General features: G+C 40.5%; 1 protein-coding gene across 1 annotated transcript in view; it reads right to left on the minus strand.

The window, feature by feature from the left end:
• NAPEPLD (N-acyl phosphatidylethanolamine phospholipase D) overlaps window positions 1-19325 on the minus strand; it is a 90010-nt gene extending 70685 nt beyond the window's left edge. The window contains exon 1 of the mRNA XM_036863636.1: window positions 19133-19325. The gene's annotated coding sequence lies outside the window, so the exon portion shown is untranslated. The remainder of the gene's footprint in view (window positions 1-19132) is intronic.
• Between the last annotated feature and the right edge of the window lie 21 nt (window positions 19326-19346).

A 19346-nucleotide genomic window follows, 5' to 3' on the forward strand; every position in this document is an offset into this window, starting at 1 on the left:
ACTGGATGAACCCCAAGGGAAGCCAAAGGCGGGGAGCCTAGATGATGATTTCTGTAAGGCTCAGCTCCCGCTTGGGTACAGAGATCAGGGTAGAGAGCGACAGAATGGAGGAAGGGGAGGAGCAGAGAAAAACCCAACAACCCCTCAGAGGCCCGCAGGCCTAGTGATCCTCAGACACGTGCAGGCAGCAAAGCATGTGCAGATCAGCTTAGTCCTCACACAATAACTTGAGTCTAGCTAACTTTAACTGCACGCCTACCACATGCCAAGCCCTGCTAAAAGCGGGTAAATTTGGAGATGCCTAAAGCATCTCCAAATTCAATTCAACAGAATCCTATATAATTGTATATTTACCATTACAATTTAAAATTGTATATTAAAAGACCTTATAAAAATTCAAGACCTTTATGCAGTGCTATAGAATGATCTGAGATATATTGTTTTCAAACACAGGAGCACAATGTTGTGTGTAATATGCTGCCATTTATATTTTTAAAAGGGAGAAAAAAGAATACAGAGTCTAAATACATATGTTTGCTCGTACAGTTGAACAACACAGGTTACTACACGACAATCAAAGATGCTGTGAGGGGTGGCAGGGAGTGCAGAGGACTGACTCTAGGTTATACTGGGGTTTCCAACTGCACGGAGGGTCGACGCTCCAACCCCTGTGCTGTTCAAGGGTCAACTGAATATACTAGTCAGTCTCTCAAAGGAGTCATGAGGAAGTGGTAATGTCGATTGTCTCTATGGAAAGGAAATGGGTGGCCAAAAGAGAGGGTAAAAAGGCATATTGTTTACTTTCTTGAGCCTTTTGAATTTTGAACCATGTTAATATATTATCAATTTAAAAAAATAATGAGGGCTTCCCTGGTGGCGCAGTGGTTGAGAATCTGCCTGCCAATGCAGGGGACACGGGTTCGAGCCCTGGTCTGGGAAGATCCCACATGCCGTAGAGCAGATAGGCTCGTGAGCCCCAACTACTGAGCCTGCGCGTCTGGAGCCTGTGCTCCGCAACAGAGGCCGCGATAGTGAGAGGTCCGCGCACCGCGATGAAGAGTGGCCCCCACTTGCCGCAACTAGAGAAAGCCCTCGCACAGAAATGAAGACCCAACACAGCCATAAATAAATAAATAAATACATATTAAAAAAAAATAATGAAAAGTAAAAATTTTTAAGTCAACATACAATGGTAACTGCACAGGGTGCATGGCACCCACAGGAGGGATCTATAGGCTGGTCTGGGGGTGGGGATGGGGTCAGGCCAGGCCTCCTAGAGAACGTGATGCCTGAACTGAACACTGAAAGAAGGCAGAGACTGGCAGGAGGGGAAGGCGCTGAGGCAGCTGAGATGGTTTAAGCAAGAGCACAGAGGAAACGTGGGAGAAGCTTTGCATGACTGGAGCCAAAAGCTGCAGTGGAAAGTGACAGCACAGGGGGCAGGAGAGCTGGCAGGGCGAGACTGTGGGAGCCTTGTGGACCCTGCTATAAAGTTTGGATTTCATCCTGAAAACGAAGAGTCATTGCACCAACTCACATTCCCACCAACAGTGTAGGAGAGTTCCCTTTTCTCCACACACTCCCCAGCATTTATTTGTAGACTTTTTAATGATGGCCATTCTGACTGGTGTGAGGTGGTACCTCATTGTAGTTTTGATCTGCATTTCTCTAACAATTAGTGATGTTGAGCATCTTTTCATGTGCCTACTGGCCAGCTGAATGTCTTCTTTGGAGAAATGTCTATTTAGGTCTTCTGCCCATTTTTGGATTGGGTTGTTTGTTTTTTTGATATTGAGAGGCATGAGTTTGTATATTTTGGAGATTAATCCCTTGTCGGTCCCATCACTTGCAAATATTTTCTCCCATTCCATAGCTTGTCTTTCCATTTTGTTTATTGTTTCCTTTGCTGTGCAAAAACTTGTAAGTTTGATTAGGTCCCATTTGTTTTTTTAAGTTGGTGCAGCCACTATGGAAAACAGCATGGAGGTTTCTCAGAAAACTAAAAATAGAATTACCATATGATCCAGCAATCCCACTCCTGGGCATACACACCTGGACAAAACTGTAATTCAAAAAGATACACACACCCCTATGTTCATAGCACTACTATTCACAATAGCCAAAACATGGAAACAACCTAAATGTCCATCGACAGATGGATAAAGAAGATGGGGTACATATCTACAATGGAATATTACTCAGTCACAAAAAAGAACGAAATAATGCCATTTGCAGCAACATGGATGGACCTAGAGATTATCATACTAAGTGAAGTAAGTCAGAGAGACAAAGACAGATACCATATGATATCATTTATATGTGGAATCTAAAATATGGCAAAAATGAACCTATCTACAAAACAGAAACAGACTCATAGACACAGAAATCAGACTTGTGGTTGCCAAAGGGGAGGCAGGGAGGGAGAGGGATGGACTGAGAGTTTGGGGTCGCAAACTATTACATTTAGAATGGATAAACAACAAGGTCCTACTGTATAGCATAGGGAACTATATCTAATCTCCTGGGATTAACCATAGTGGAAAAGAATGTAAAAAAAAAGAATATATACGTGTGTACACCTGAGGTGCTTTGCTGTACAGTAGAGATTGGCACAGCACTGTAAATCAACTCTACTTCAACAACAAAAAAAGTGTCATTGTAAACTCTGGGGTTAAGGATGGCTTTGAGGGCGGTGAAACTGCAGATACAGAAGGTATTGTTCCAGTCCCTGAAACACGGGTACACTTTATTCCATCAGGTGACCCTAGAAAAACTACGCCAGCAAGAAATCCAAAAACAAAATCATCTCGAATTACAAAGACGATGTGGCATATATATACAATGTAATATACTCAGCCACAAAAAAGAATGAAATATGGCCATTTGCAGCAACATGGATGGACCTAGAGAATATCACACTAAGGGAAGTGAGTCAGATAAAGACAAATATATGATAATCACTTACATATGATATCACTTATATGCGGAATCTAAAAAGTAACACAAATGAATCTGTATACAAAACAGAAACAGACTCACATAGAAAACAAACTTATGGTTACCAAAGGGGAAAGGGATGGGGCGAGGGATAATTAGGAGTATAGGATTAACAGACACACACCGCTATATATAAAACAGATGAACAACAAGGATTTACTATATAGGACAGGGACCTATATTCAATATCTTGTAATAACCTATAATGGAAAAGAATCTGAAATATATATACATAACCGAATCACTCTGTTGTACACCTGAAACCAACACAATACTGTAAATCAACTGTACTTTAATTTTAAAAAATCATCTCCAATCAATTTCCCTTCTTAGTCATGGTGAGATCCATGTTTAACACATTACAGGTGTTCAATACAATCTCACATATTGACTAATGGTAGTTTATAAGACTAACAGTATTTTAAGATTTATATCTAGTTTTGACATTAACTCAAAGAAGTTCATGTATTTAAACTTTTACTTATATTTGGTCCAAGATGATTTAATAAGTTAGTAGGTTGAGAGACAAGGAAAACCTAGGAGGAGGAAAGCATGGGTTTTAGAGTCAGAAAGCCCTAGATTAGGTTCCCAGTTCAGACTTCCATTCATTTTGTGCCTTGGCAAGTGGCCTAATCCCCTTGAGCCTCAGTTTTTTCATCTCTCTAATGTGAATAAAGAAACACCACCACTTGCCATTCTATTTTCTCCCCACCCCCCACCCTCCTCCTCATGAGGCAAGAATGTAAATTAATGAAGCCTAGTTTTCTAAGTGCTTCCACTTAGAAACACATGAAGGAGCACCACACAACTTCCAAGGCATGGTCTAAGGTACAATGTATGCATTACATCCACTGCCAGCTACACTCATCTTGAAGACAGACACCAAAGTCACACATTCATTCGTCTATTCAACAACTTATGAGCTCCCCCATGGTACCGGACATGGTGCTACTGTTGGGGATGCAGAGGTGGGTGAAACAGGCATGGCCCCCACCCTCACAGAGATCATGGCTAACAGGGAAGCAGGTAAAATTAATCAACCCACAAACAAATATAAAATCGCTATTTGTGAAAAGTGCAGTGAAGGAAAAGAGGATGTACGTGAGACAGTAAGGAGTGTCATTTCTATGGCGAGCATCTTGGGGCAAGTTCTCTAGAAGGAGAACCTGAAGTGGGGACACTTGTGCAAGTGATTGATTCAGAGAGTGCTCTCTGGAGAGGCCTCTAAGGGACTGACAGCAGCAGAGTGAGGGCGGGGGGAGAATCTGGGTAAAGATGGGTTTCAGGAGAACTCTAGCCTCAGCCTGATCCTCCCAGGAGCTCTGAAGCTTCCTTTCAGGACCAAATTTGTCTCACTCAGAGGCAAGAGGACTGAGCTGTTTTACCCCCATATCACTTAATAGTTGGTTAAGGCCGCCCTCTTCGGGGAGCATAACCGCCTAGGCATCTTTCAGCCAGGCAGTTCCCATCAGCCAAAGGCAATTCTCTACAGAAAGGTGCAGGTGTGAGCAGTTAGCAGCAGCCACACCTGTAGTGGCTAAGGAACGTTCACTACCTGGGTACAGGTGATGAGGCGGGGCTTCAATAGCATCTGCTACAGAGCATCTGGGGAGGCTTCTCTAAAGAAGTGACTTTTGAGCTAAGACTTGAAGGATGAGTGAGAATTAGCCAAAAAAGTGTATTCCAGGCTCAAGAGATGACATGTGCCTAACGAAAAACAAAAAGATCAGCAGGGCTGGAGAATTGTGCTGTAGAGGAAAGTGGATCAAGATTATTTTGGGGAGAACCCGAGTCATTTTGGATTTTATCCTAAGAACAATGAAAAACCATTGAAAGGCTTTAAGTGGGGAAGAGACATAGTCCTCCTCCCCACCCCCCAGTATGTTCATAGCTCCTTGGACTGGTGAGGAAAGAGTGAGAAGAGGGAAAGGGAAGATGCTGGGAAACTAGATAGGAGGCTGGTTTATACTCATCTGGGCTCTGAGGGATGGTGGTTTCAACCAGGGTGGAATGGGGACTGAAAGGAAAAAATGGATTCAGGATATATTTTGAACGTAGAACCAACAGAATTCGGTAATGAATTGTCTGCCATGGGGAAAGTTTTATATCTCGATGGAAGATCAAAATAAGGATTTATATTTATACTATTTCCCCTCTTTTGTCTACAGTATGCAAAACACAGGCTCAGAGCCTGGTGTTAAGGGATGTTTTTTTTCCTGTCTTCCCCTGTTAGCTGATAGGGCATGCTGAAAGAGACTGACGATAAAGCAAGGTAACGAAATAGCCAGTCTGCAACAGCTAACCAAACATCTAGAGACTAAATTGTGTATGAGTTTTCTACAGCGGCACAACAAGTTAACACAAATTTAGGAGCTTATAACAACATCTATCTATGATCTCACAGGGTCCATGGGTGACGAGGCCGAGCATGGCTTACCTGTGCTCTCTGCTCCAGGGCCTCACAAGACTACAATCAACATGTCAGTCAGAGCTGGGGTCTCATCTGGGGCTTGGGGTCCTCTTTGAAGTACACATGGTTGTTGGAAGAATTCATTTCCTTGCGGCTGTAGAACTCCTGACATCTTACTTCTTCAAGGCCGGCAGAGGAATGGCTTACCTCTATACCCTTTTAAAGGGCTCACCTGATTAGGTGAAGTCCCCCCAGGGCTAATTAACTTAAACTCAACTAATTAGGTGCTTTAATTCCATCTGAAAAAAATCCCTTCACCTTTGCCATATAATGTAACCTAATTACGGGAATGAGATTCCATGGGGAGGAGATTATATAAGGGCACGGGTCACTGGGGGTCATCTTAGAATTCTGCCCACTGCACACTGAAACTAAAAAGAGATCAATAGAAAAGAGTTTGATGCCAGTTTATGGATTTGGTAGGAATTAAAAAAAATACCTTTATCATTAAATTCTACTTCAGGATTAGCACTCTGTATACAAATTTGGTGAAATCAGCCAGGGTTAAGAAGAGAGGGATGCATACAGGAGATCCAGGTACATAGATAACCAACTGACGTGACTAGCTTCTCTCCCTGGACATCTAAATGACTGAATTGGCAGATCATCATTCCTATAGTTTCTGAATTGCCTGTTCTTTTCTCAGATACCAGATAACTGAACAAATGTTGAAAATAGGTTCAATTCTTACTTCTGTAAGAATCTTACACCCATGTCTGAAGGATAGCATCTTGTGACTCAGGTGATTTCATACTCTTGCAAATTTGTTTTGAGATCTTTATAGAAGATTTCCCCACATTAAATTAGATCCTAGACTTTGTCTTCTTCATCCCCTCTCTACCAAGCCTGTTGGAGTCTTCTCGTGAAGATTTAGCAAGTTTAAGTCTATCCTAAAGGTAACCACTGGAGTGACTTAGAGCAGAATATTTGTCTAGAAGTCACTGTAGGTCTTCACGACAGGAAAGACAGTCTCTAGGAAGGTTTGTGGAGTGAATAGAGCCCAGGGGCAGAAAGTTTCGGTACATATCAATCCAGTGTGAGTCAAGGAGCACTGAGTGGATAACCAATGGAGAAGAACAAGATGAGGAGGCAGTTCATGATTTAAGAGTCCCAGAAAGACCACTGCGTGTGCAAAGATCATCGCAATTTGGGGTCATCTAGACCAGGAGGAAATGAAGGTGAGGAAGACAGAAAATCAAATTTTGCTAGCATCATAAATGCTGGACTTAGTCTCCTATAGAAGAGAAATGGTGGCCTGAATGGAGGTAAGTGGGAGTTCAGATTTTTCAGAAATTACTTTCCTTCTACTATGCTTGATTACAATTGATTCCTAGCTAATAAACACAAACCAGAAGTTTGAGGAATGTAAAGTTATTTGTATAAAGTGCCCTACATTTTCTTCTGCCTCTGCCCTCAAGGACAAACCAGGTAACCTAAAAGTATTATACACACAGGCATGTATACACACATTCACTCAAACTCAGAAGCATTCAAAACATAGAAAAGTGCATAAGAAGGACTTTGACAATAGTTATGTGGGGGCCATGAGCTACATTCCCAGGGATTGATTGTGGCCTGTTCCCATGGTGATTATACATTCAACTCGGGACTTCCTTCACACTCAGTGTAACCTCCATTAAGAAACAAAAACCAAAAGGAAATAAAGCCAAAGCACTTCAATGAGTCCAGACGGGGCACAAAGACTGCCAGCATCACACAGCCAGACTCAGGGAGCTGCTCAAACTGCCACATTATACATCTCATAGCACACTAATCGCTCCTTCCTCATTAGGGGGCCATTGTAGAAAAGGCTGGATCAGGAAAGCTTTATGAAACATGCAAAGATTTTTTGCTCCAATTCATTTGCAGTTCCCTTTATTACCTTATTAGTTATGCCCAGATGAACAATTCTAAATTTCCTTTCCTATGTCAATTTGTAAGAACTTCTGTGACTAATACATCTGTGCGTGTGTGTGTTTGAATGTGTGATTGTGATACATGATGATTAGTAGATAGAAGCAGTACTCTTCCCACACGGTTCCTCACGCACAATACAAATTTTCTTTTGGAAATGTAACCTCATTTTTTCCCTTTAATTCAACTTTTTATTTTGAGATAGTTATAGATTCACATGCAGTTGTAAGAAATAATACAGAGAGATCTCACGTACCCTTCATCTATCTGTCCAATGGTAACATCTTTCATAACTGCAATACAATATCACACCCTGGAAATTGACATTGATGTAATTAACTGACCTTCTTATTTCACCAGTTTTACATGCATTCATTTGTGTGTACTTAATTCTATAAAATGTTATCACGTGTGTAGATTCATGTAACCATCACCATTTCAAGATAGAGAACAGTTTCATCACGTCTGGGATCTCTCATGCTACCCTTTCACAGCCATACTCACCTCTTCTTCTCCCTGTCCTTCTCCCCTCCCTGCCTCAACCCCTGGCAATCATTAATCTCCTCTCCATCTCTATAACTGTGTCATTTCAAGAATGTTTTATAAATGAGATCATATAGGACATAACCTTTTAAGATTGGCGTAATTCTCTTGAGGTCATCCGTATTGCACTTATCAAGAGTTCATTCCTTTTTAGTGCTGAGTAATAGTCCATAGTATGGATGTACCACAGTTGGTTTAACCATTTATCTATTGAAGGACATTGGGATTGTTTCCAGTTTGGGGCCATCATGAATAAAGTTGTTACTAATATTCATGCAGATGTTTTCATCTCTCTGGGATAAATGCCCAAGAGTACAATCACTGGGTTGTATAGTAAGCACATATTTAATTTTATTTGTTTTAAAACCTGCCGGACTAGGGATTTTCCTGGTAGCACAGTGGTTAAGAATCTGCCTGCCAATGCAGGGGACACGGGTTCGATCCCTGGTCCAGGAAGATCCCACATGCTACGGAGCAACTAAGCCTGTGCTCCACAACTACTGAGCCTGCGCTCTAGAGCCCACTTGGCACAACTACTGAAGCCCACGCACCTAGAGCCCATGCTCCACAACAGGAGAAGCCACCGCAATGAGAAGCCCGCACACTGCAATGAAGAGTAGCCCCTGCTCGCCGAAACTGGAGAAAGCCCATGCACAGCAACAAAGACCCAACGGAGCCAAAAATAAATAAATAAAGTAAACAAACAAACAAACAAAAAACAACCTGCCAGGCTATTTTTCAGAGTGACTGTACCACTCTGAAATTTTAGATTCCCACCAACAATGCATGAGAGATCCTGTTTTCTCTGCATCCTCACCAGCATATGGTATTATTAGTATTTTTGATATCTCGTGTTTTTTTAAATTAATTAATTTATTTTAAATTTTATTTTTGGCTGCGTTGGGTCTTCATTGCTGTGCACGGGCTTTCTCTAGTTGCAGTGAGCGGGGGCTACTCTTCATTGCAGTGTGCGGGCTTCTCATTGCAGTGGCTTCTCTTGTTTCGGAGCACAGGCTCTAGGCGTGTGGGCTTCAGTGGTTGTGTGTGGCTCGCAGGCTCTGGAGCACAGGCTCAGTAGCTGTGGCGCACGGGCTTAGTTGCTCCGTGGCATGTGGGATCTTCCCGGACCAGGGCTTGAACCCGTGTCCCCTGCTTTGGCAGGCAGATTCTTAACCACTGCACCACAAGGGAAGCCTGATATCTCGTGGTTTTAACTTGTATTTCTCTAATGGCTAATGATGTTGAATATCTTTTCATGTGCTTATTTGCCATCTGTATTTCCTCTTCAGTGAAATGTCTGCTCCTGTCTTTTGCCCATTTTCTGATTGGATTGTTTATTCTTTACTGTTTAGAGCATTATTTACATATCCTAAACACAAGTCATTCATTAGATGTGTGGCTTGCAAACATTTTCTCCCAGTCTGTAGCTTGTCTTTTTACTCTCTAATAGTATCTTTCATCAAGCAAAAGTTTTTAATTTTGCTACATCCCAAAGATTTTATGTTATGTGTTCTTCTAAAATTTTATAGTTTTACGTTTAAGTCTATGATTCATTTTGAGTTAATTTTTGTATAAGATGTGAGGTTTATGCTGAGGCTCATTGAGGGGGAGGGGGCAGGGGATGCTGGGAATATCCAATTGCTCCAGTACCATTTGTGGGAAAAGGTATCCTTCCACCATTGCATTACTTTTGCATCTTTGCCAAAAATTAGTTGGGCAGATGCGTGTGGGCCTATTTCTGGTTTGAGATAATCACAAAAGATGCAGATGAAAATGACAAAGCTTCAAGAGCCTAGAGAGATGCTAATAAATGTGGAAGACAGATAAAGTATTGTAATTCAGCATAAAGATAACTGTTATCCCCAGTAAAGAATCCACTGATTGGAATGTCAGATGATGTAATCAAAGAGAATTTTCCTAAATGAAGGAAGAAGTGAATCTGCAGATTGAAAGACTATATTGTGTTCCCTGAAATTCTGACAAAAATCACTGAATACACGGGAATTCCCTTGCAGCCCGGTGGTTAGGACTCCGTGCTTTCACTGCGGAGGTCCCGGGTTCAATCCCTGGTCAGGGGAACTAAGATCCCGCAAGCCGTGTGGCGTGCCCACACCCCACCAAAAAAATCACTGAACACAAAACTACACAATATTAATATATATCCTTAGTTAAGTTATTAGACTTCAAGAATAAAATAATTTTTTAGGTTTTCAAACAGACAAAGCAAGCCATATTTAAAAGTGGTAAAAAAGATATGGTTAGCCTCAGACTTCTCCAAAGCAACATTCAATTCAAGAAAATAACAGGGCTATGTTTATAAAATTCTGAGAAAATGAAAATGTGACCCAAGAATATTAAGCCCAGATAAAATATTAGTCAAGGATAAAACCAAAAGCAGACATTCTCAAACATGAAAGACTTAAAGGAATATGATATCCGTAATGAAACTTGCAAAACAACAAAAATAGCGACAACTGTTTGACAATGAAATTCGGTCAATTAAAGGATTAATCAATATAAGAACTCAGGTTTAGAAAAGCCACATAAAAGGACTGGTGATAAACATTGATCCATTTAAATATTATGACCATACCAAACAATTATGGGAATTATAGTTACAGAAGAGAGTATGAATGGTATAACTTTGAGTAATGCAAAAGTAATAATAATAGGGCTTCCCTGGTGGCGCAGTGGTTGAGAATCCGCCTGCCAATGCAGGGGACACGGGTTCGATCCCTGGTCTGGGAAGATCCCACATGCCGCGGAGCAACTAAGCCCGTGTGCCACAACTACTGAGCCTGTGCTCTAGAGCCTGCAAGCCACAACTACTGAGCCTGTGTGCCACAACTGCTGAAGCCTGCGCACCCTAGAGTCCATGCTCCACATCAAGAGAAGCCACCGCAATGAGAAGCCCGTGCACCGCAACGAAGAGTAGCCCCCGGTCTCCGCAACTAGAGAAAGCCCGCGTGCAGCAACGAAGACTCAATGCAGCCAAAAATAAATAAATAAATAAATTAATTAATTAATTAATTAATTATTTTAAAAAAGTAATAATAATATAACTAACAAAAATCAGGAGGTAGAGGAATGAGGTCAGAGGAAATGTAAGATTTCACATGTCTTTATCTTTCAAACCTGGAAGTCAAGAGCTACTGTTTAGATTGAAACATGTATTTTTAAATTTTTAGAAAGGATTTTAAAAAATACATATTTTGTTTTAAATAAGAGCTCTGAACCTCTAAAGAAGTAGCTTTTGGAAAATAATATCTCTTATGGTAAAGAAATATTTGAAGTTCAACAATTTCTTCAGTTTTTTTTTTCTATTAAACTAAAGTAAAATTAAATGCTACTACTAATAATACTGAATCCATTTTAATCCTAATACTACTTAATAAATATTAAATGTATTGCTTATTGATACTGAGACTGATTAATACAAATCTGAAACTTTGTCTTCAGTCTAGTTCCTGCCGTATTCAAATGGGGTAATTTAAAGAGGGTTTAAGACTATTTACAAAGGTAGGGGCAGGGTTTAGAGAAACCAACAAGGGAGGGTACAGTGTTCCAGAACCAGCAACAGCAGAAGCCTGTATCCACTTAGTCTCAAAGGTGGAAGAGAAGGAAAGGCCACTAGAATGCAGAGAGGGCAGCTGCATGAAGAAGGCTGGGCCCTTGGAGAGACGCATCAACGCCCATCGAGGAAGCTGAGGGATCAATGCTCCCACCTCGCTTCTCCAGGCTTCTGTGTCCTGCTGGTGACTTTCATTGGCTAAACCCACTAAAAACCTGATGAATCAAGCAATCTATGCAGGTCAGCCCCCCTAAAGCCCAGAATAGAGGGGGAAAAATTGGGGATTGGGGATAAAAGGAAGATATGCAGATACTTTTTAATAAACATAGCATCTGGGGGCTTCCTTGGCGGCGCAGTGGTTGAGAATCTGCCTGCCAACGCAGGGGACATGGGTTCGAGCCCTGGTCTGGGAAGATCCCACATGCCGCGGAGCAGCTGGGCCCGTGAGCCACAACTACTGAGCCTGCGCGTCTGGAGCCTGTGCTCCGCAACAAGAGAGGCCGCGATAGTGAGAGGCCCACGCACCGCGATGAAGAGTGGCCCCCGCTTGCCACAGCTAGAGAAAGCCCTTGCACAGAAACGAAGACCCAACACAGCCAAAAATAAATAAATAATTAAAAACTTAAAAAAAAAAACCCAAACAAACAAAAAAATAAACATAGTTATCTATTGTATCACCCCACTCTCTTAAAATTATCAGTTGAGTATTCAATCAATATAGCTATTTATCCATCCATCCATTCATCCGTTCTACCTCTCAAGTCATATATATGCCTAGAAAGAGACCTGGAATGTTACCCTAATGTTAATGGTGATAATATTTGGATGGTACGATTTGGAGTATTTTTAAAAATTGAGATGTAATTTATATAACATAGAATTTAGTCTTTTAAAATGTTATACTCAATAGTTTTTAGTATTCATAAGGTTATACAACAATCACCACTATCTAATTCCAGAAAATTTTCATCACCCCTAAAGAAACCCCATATCCATTAACAGTCATTCCTCATTCCTCCCTGACCCAGCCACTAGCAATCACTAATCTACTTTGTCTCTATGGATTTCCTATTCTGGATATTTCATACAAATAGAACATATAATATGTGGCCTTTTGTGACCAACTTCTCTCATAGCATGTTTTCAAAATTCGTCTGTGTTGTGACTTGTAACAATATTTAATTACTTTTTGTCACTAAATAATATTCCATTGTATAGATACTCCTCATTTTGTTTATCCACTCATCAGATAATGGACATTTGGGTTGTTTTCACTTTTTGGCTATTATGAATAATGCTGTTATGAACATGAGGGTATAATTTTTTGTGTGGACATGTTTTCATTTCTTAGGTATACACCTAGGAGTGGAATTGCTGGGTCAAATGGTAACTCTATGTTTAACTTTTTGAGGAACTGCCACACTGTTTTTCACAGCAACTGCACCATTTTACATTCCCACAATCAGCATTGAAGGTTACAATTTCTCCACATCTTCACCAACACTTGTTACTGTCTGTCTTTTTCATTACAGCCATCTTAGTGTATGTGAAATAGTACCTTATTATAGCTTTGATTTGCATTTTCCTGATGGCTAATGATGTTTAACATCTTCTTATGTGTTTATTGGCCAGTTACATATCTTTTTTTTTGGAAAAATATCTATTCAAATCCTTTGTCCAACTTTTGGTAACAATTTTGAAATATAATCACATGTTATGTAACTCACCCACTTAAAGTATACAGTTCAATGGCTTTCAGTATATTCATAGAGTTGGGCCACCATCACCACTAACTCCGAAACATTTTAATTACCTCAAAAAAAGAAACCCCATACACTTTTCTGTCAACCTGCGGTTTTACCATTTCCCCCAACCCTACACAACCACCAATCTACTTTGTTTCTCTACATATTTGCCTATTCTAGACATTTCTAATAATGGAATAATAGAATGTATGGTCTTTCATATAATCATTGAGTATACTTCTTTCATATAATCAAGGAATATACTTCTTTCACATAATGTTTTCAAGGTTCATCCATGTCGTAGAACATATAAGTCCTTCATTCATTTTACTACTGAATAATATTCTGTTTCATGGATATAACAAGTTTTACTCATCCATTCATCAGTTGATAAACACGTGGGTTGCTTCCACCTTTTGGCTATTACGACCTATGCCTCTATGGACATCAGTATACAAGTGGACATATGTTTTCACATCTCAGGTATATACCTAGGAGTGGAATTGCTGGGTCAAATGGTAACTCTATGTTTAACTTTTTGAGGAACCATCAGATTGTTTTCCAAAGTGGCTGTACCACTTTACATTTCCACCAGCAGCACATAAGGGTTCCTATTTCTCCACATCCTCACCACTAATTGCTATTGCCTCTTTTATAAATTTTAGCCATCCTAGTGGAGGTGAAATGGTATCTCATTGGGATTTTGAGTTTGACTTTGATTTCTGAGGGAGTGTAGGGGAGGTGCAGAAATGACTTACAGCAGAAGTGGCCATTGGAGAGCCTAGGAGTATTGGAGGCACTGAACTCCCAGTGGTGGCAGTGTCTTAGGCATCCTGGCCTTCTTTGGTTCCTGCTCATTTTCAGAGCTTACTTCTCCAGTCTCTCCATTGATTCTATGAAGCACAAAAGTTTTTATTTGATGAAGTCCAATTTATCTGGTTTTTTTTTTCCTTTGGTTGCTTGTGTTTCAGGTGTCGTATCTAAGGAAACAATGCATAATCCAAGATAATGATGATTTACATCTATGTTTTCCTCTAAGAGTTTTATAGGTTTGGTTCCTTCATTTACATCTTTAATCCATTTTGAGTTAATTTTTATATATCATATGAGGTAGGAGATCCAACCTTATTCTTCTGCATGGGTGTCTAATTGTCTCAGCACTATTCATTGAAAAGACTATTCTTTCTCCACTGAATTGTTTTGACACCCTTGTCAAAGGTCATTTGCCCATAAATGTGAGGGTTTATCTCTGGATTCTAAATTCTACTCCATTGATTGTCTTTTCTTATGCTAGTACCACACTGCTTGACTACTGGTGCTTTGTAGCAAGTTTTGAAACTGGGATATGTGAATCTCTTTATTTCATTCTTTTTTTTCCCATGATTGTCTTGGCTATTCTGGGTCCTTTGAGTTTCCATATGAATTTGAGGATCAGGTTCTGAAGTATACAAAGAATCTAGCTGAGATTCCGATAGAGAGTGCACAGAATCTGTAGATCAATCTGGGGAATATTGCCATTTTAACAATACTAAGTCTCCTGATACATGAACATAGGATGTCTTCCCATTTATATAGATCTTCTTTAATTTCTTTAAATAATGTTTTGTAGTTTTCAGAGTATAAGTTTGCACTACTTTTACTAATTTTTTCCTAAATTATTTATTCCTTGACTCTATTATAAATGGAATTATTTTCTTAATTTCATTTTCAAGCTGTTCTTCATTTTTGAAGGATCATTTTACTAGATATAGAATTCTTGGCTGACAGTCTTTTCCTTTCAGGACTTTGAATATGTTATCTCAGTGCCTTTTGTCCTCCATGGTTTCTGATGAAAAAGTAGCTATTAACCTTATTGGATCAAGTGTATGTGACAAATTGCTTTTCACTTGTTGCTTTTAAGATTTTCTCTTTCTGTAGTTTTATTATGATGATGTCTTGGTGTGGATCTCTTTGAGTTTATTCTGCTTAGAATTTGTTCAGATGTTTAGACATGTAGATTAGTATTTTTCATCATATTTGGGTGTTTTGGATCATTATTTCTTCAAAGATTCTTTCTCTCCCTATCTTTCTGTTCTTTCCTTCTGGAACTCCCATTATGTGTATGTTGGAAAGTTTCAAGGTATCCCAGAGGATTCTGAGGCTCTGTTCGTTTTCCTTCATTCTTTTTTCTTTTAAACCCACAGACTGTTAATCTCAGTTGATCTATCTTCACATTTTCTGGTTCTTTCTTCTACCTGTTCTTATCTGCTGTTGAGCCCTTTTAGTGAATTTTTCATTTCATTTATTGTACTTTTTAATTCCAGGATTTTAATTAAAAAATAATTACTATCTCTTTATTGATATCCTGTATTTGATGAGACATAATTCTCATACCTTCCTTTAGTTTTTTAGACATTGTTTCCTTTAGTTTTGTGAACATTTTAAAAACAGCTTATTTTTTAAAGTTTTTGTCTTTTAAGTCCAATGTCTTAGCTTCCTCAGGGACATTTTCTATTGATTTCTTTTCCTGTGCATGACCATATTTTCTTAGTTCTTTGAATGTCTTGTAATTTTTTTGTTAAGAACTGGACATTTAAAATAACATAATGTGTCAATTCTGAATATCAGATTCCACCCCCTCCCAGACTTTGATGTTGCTGTTTGCTTTTGCTTGTTTAGTGACTTTTCTAAGTGAATTCCTTAAAGTCATGTGTTATCACTGAAGTCTCTGCTCAACTAGCTTAATGGTCAGCTAATGATTAACAGATACTTCCATAAATGCCTAGAACTAATGAACTTCCCAGTTGTTGTTGAGGAGCTCTGGGTATGGTATACCTTCAACGCTTAGCCAGACAGTTGACAACTGTGCCTTAGCCTTTACCTCCTGCTTGCACAGAGCCTCAAGGTCAGTGCAGTTGGAGGGTTTAGGGTCTTCTCTGGTCTTTCCTGGGCATGTGTACAGCCCTGGGTATGCACACAGCCATATACATGTGCATGGCCTTCCAGATTCCCAGGAATACGTCTGGGCTTTTCAAAGTCTCTATAGGTATACCTCAGAGATATCACAGGTTCAGTTCCAGACCACCACAATAAAGTGAATATTGCAATAAAGTGAGTCACATGAATTTTTCAGTTTCTCACTGCGTATAAAAATTACATTTATACTATACTATAGTCTATTAAGTATGCAGTAGCATTATGTCTAATAAAACAATGTACAGACCTTCATTTAAAAGTTATCTCTTGCTAAAAATTGCTACCCATCATGTGGGCCTTAGTAACATTCAAGATCATTGACATCACAGATTCATCATAACAAATATAATAATAATGAAAAAAGTTTGGAATATTGTCAGAATTACCAAAATGTGACACAGAGACATGGAGTGAGCAAATGCTCTCGGGAAAATGGTTCCAATAAAGTTGCCACAAAACTTCAATTTGTAAAAGTCAGAATATCTGTGAAGCACAAAAAAGCAAAGTGCAGTAAAACGAGGTATCCTGTATAGACAGCTCAGGCCCTAGCTTTTCCTTTTTTTTTTTTTTTAAATTAATTAATTAATTAATTTATGGCTGTGTTGGGTCTTCGTTTCTGTGCGAGGGCTTTTCTCTCTAGTTGCGGCAAGTGGGGGCCACTCTTCATCGCGGTGCGCGGGCCTCTCACTATCGCGGCCTCTCTTGTTGCAGAGCACAGGCTCCAGACGCGCAGGCTCAGTAGATGTGGCTCACGGGCCTAGTTGCTCCGCGGCATGTGGGATCTTCCCAAACCAGGGCTCGAACCTGTGTCCCCTGCATTGGCAGGCAGACTCTCAACCACTGCGCCACCAGGGAAGCCCCCTAGCGTTTCCTTTTAAGCTTCCTGGTTTGCCTATTGTTTGCCCTTTACTGTAATCGACTACCCCCAGGCAGCCACCCGAAGTTAGATAACTGCCTCTAAATATTTTTGACAAACATCCCCAGCAAAAGGCTTTTTGCTTTGAGTCAGGTCAAATAAAGGCAAACTTGCAAGTGAGATCATCCAGGGAAGCATGAGACAGGTCAAATAATTTCAGTTCTCTGGATTTGAGGCCTTGAAGGAACTCCAACCCAATTTTGCCCCCTCTGGTGGCTGCCGGGCTGCTGATTTTCATGTTGGTTGTGGGAGCCTCGTTTTCAAGGCTGCCATGGAGTTAGGAGGAAGGGGTTAAGGATAGAGTTAAACACTGTAAGCTTAAACACTGTAAAGTTAAAGCACTACAAAGCTCCCTTTGCCTATTGCAATTTAGGTGTTTTTATTGGGGGGGGGGGAAGAGCTCCCCAGATTACTGCAAGACTTGTTTAATTTCCAGAGTTTTGAAAATGTTGATTCTGGCCATTTTTATTTTTTATTTATTTTGGCCACGCCACATGGCACGTGGGATCTTCATTCCCTGACCAGGGATCGAACCCATGTCCCTTGCAGTGGAAGCATGGAGTCTTAACCACTGGACCGCCAGGGAAGTCCCAGATTCTGGCCATTTTTAAAACCAGTTTTCTCATTTATTTTATGAAAAGAAGGGAGGATTTTCAGAGGTTTTATTCTGTCATTTTCCCTGACGTCTTAAACTAAGTTTGAATTAAGATGTGCTAAAATTTCCCAGGTGCTTCCTGTGATTATACCTAAATATTTTTGTATATATGTATGATGTTTGTATTTCTTTATTAATGTTAACACACATTTGTTTTAGAAACATGAAGGGATAACCTTGGTTGTCCTTATTATATAATAGATCCTGTGGGCTGAACCTGTGGTTCATAGCAGAAGGGAGATGTGGAGAGAGATGAGTCTGGAAAGATAAGTAGGAGTCAGCTCATGGAGGGACCTATCTTCCATACTAAGGAGGCTTCACTTTATCCTGACCAAGGGAAATTACTGGGGGGTTCTTCATAATGGTACTATCATACTAAAAGTTGCATTCTAAAAAGATCCCTTGGGCCAAAAACTATGACAGTGGGGCTGGAGTAGATTCAAGAGGCAGGAAAGGGGTGTATCAATTGGATGTTGAGAGTGGGGAAAAAGGGAGGAGCTGAGGATGAAACTGGGTTTCTGGTTTGGATGTCTGCTGAATGGAGGTAACATTTGCTGGTTTGCATTGAATATACAGGAATAGACTCCTGCGCAAGACAGTGAAGCGCATTTTGGACAAGTTGATATTGAGGTGCCAATGGGATACTCAAGTGTAGTTGTCTAGTCACTGAGTGGTTAAGGGGTCCTGGAGCTCAAGAGAGGGGCCTGGTTGGGTAGACAGGAAAGGCCTCAGGTGAAAGTGGAAACCATCAGGGACAGTGTGCAGTAGAAGAGGCCCAGGCCCAGGTCCAGAACCCTGGGGAACAGCAACTTTCAGGGCAAAATGGTGTGATGTTTAAGTGCAAAGGCTTTGGAGCCACACAGCCTGTTATTAGTGTTCTGACCTCAGGGAAGTTATTTACCCCAGTTTCCGCATCTGTAAAATGAGCATATTGAATAGCACAGTTAGAACAGTACTTGCAATTTTTAGTTTCACTGAGATCTGTGAATAAAGAGCTGCCCAAGAAGGTGAAGAAGAAGGGACCAGGAGAAGGAGGAGGAGCTCTTAAGATACAAGGAGGAAAGACAATTTCACAGAGATTTACCATGTCAAATTCAGCCCAGAGGACTGTACGATAAGGTCTATAAAGTGTCCATCTTTCAGCAATTAGTGGCTTCACCAAGAGCAATTTCTGTGGAATGGAATGAGCCAGACTGTAAAGTGTTGAAAAGTGAGTAGGGGTCAACACTGATACTTCCCTCCCTCCCTTCACCGCGCCTCTCTCTCCCACTAAAGGCTTCCCCTAAGGACAGTGAGTTATGGATCATATTCCCCTTTTTCCAATCAATTTCGGCCACCAATGGGATAATATGTTGTACCAGGTTACCTTTCATTCTTCTACATTTGTGCCTTGCACGTCGTAGGCGATTGAAGTAACTGCTGATACAGGGGCTTCTACAGACTTCTTAATTCGCGTTATGAGACTGCTCGCATCACGTCCAGGTCGATTCCTTCCACGACTGCTTAGAGGAGTGTCATTCCCATCATGGCCACTTGGTGGGGCCCGCCCTCTCGTCTGGGACCTCAGGTCACGACCTCGG

The sequence above is a fragment of the Balaenoptera musculus genome, chromosome 9, assembly GCF_009873245.2.
Source record: "Balaenoptera musculus isolate JJ_BM4_2016_0621 chromosome 9, mBalMus1.pri.v3, whole genome shotgun sequence".
Lineage (NCBI taxonomy): Eukaryota > Metazoa > Chordata > Mammalia > Artiodactyla > Balaenopteridae > Balaenoptera > Balaenoptera musculus.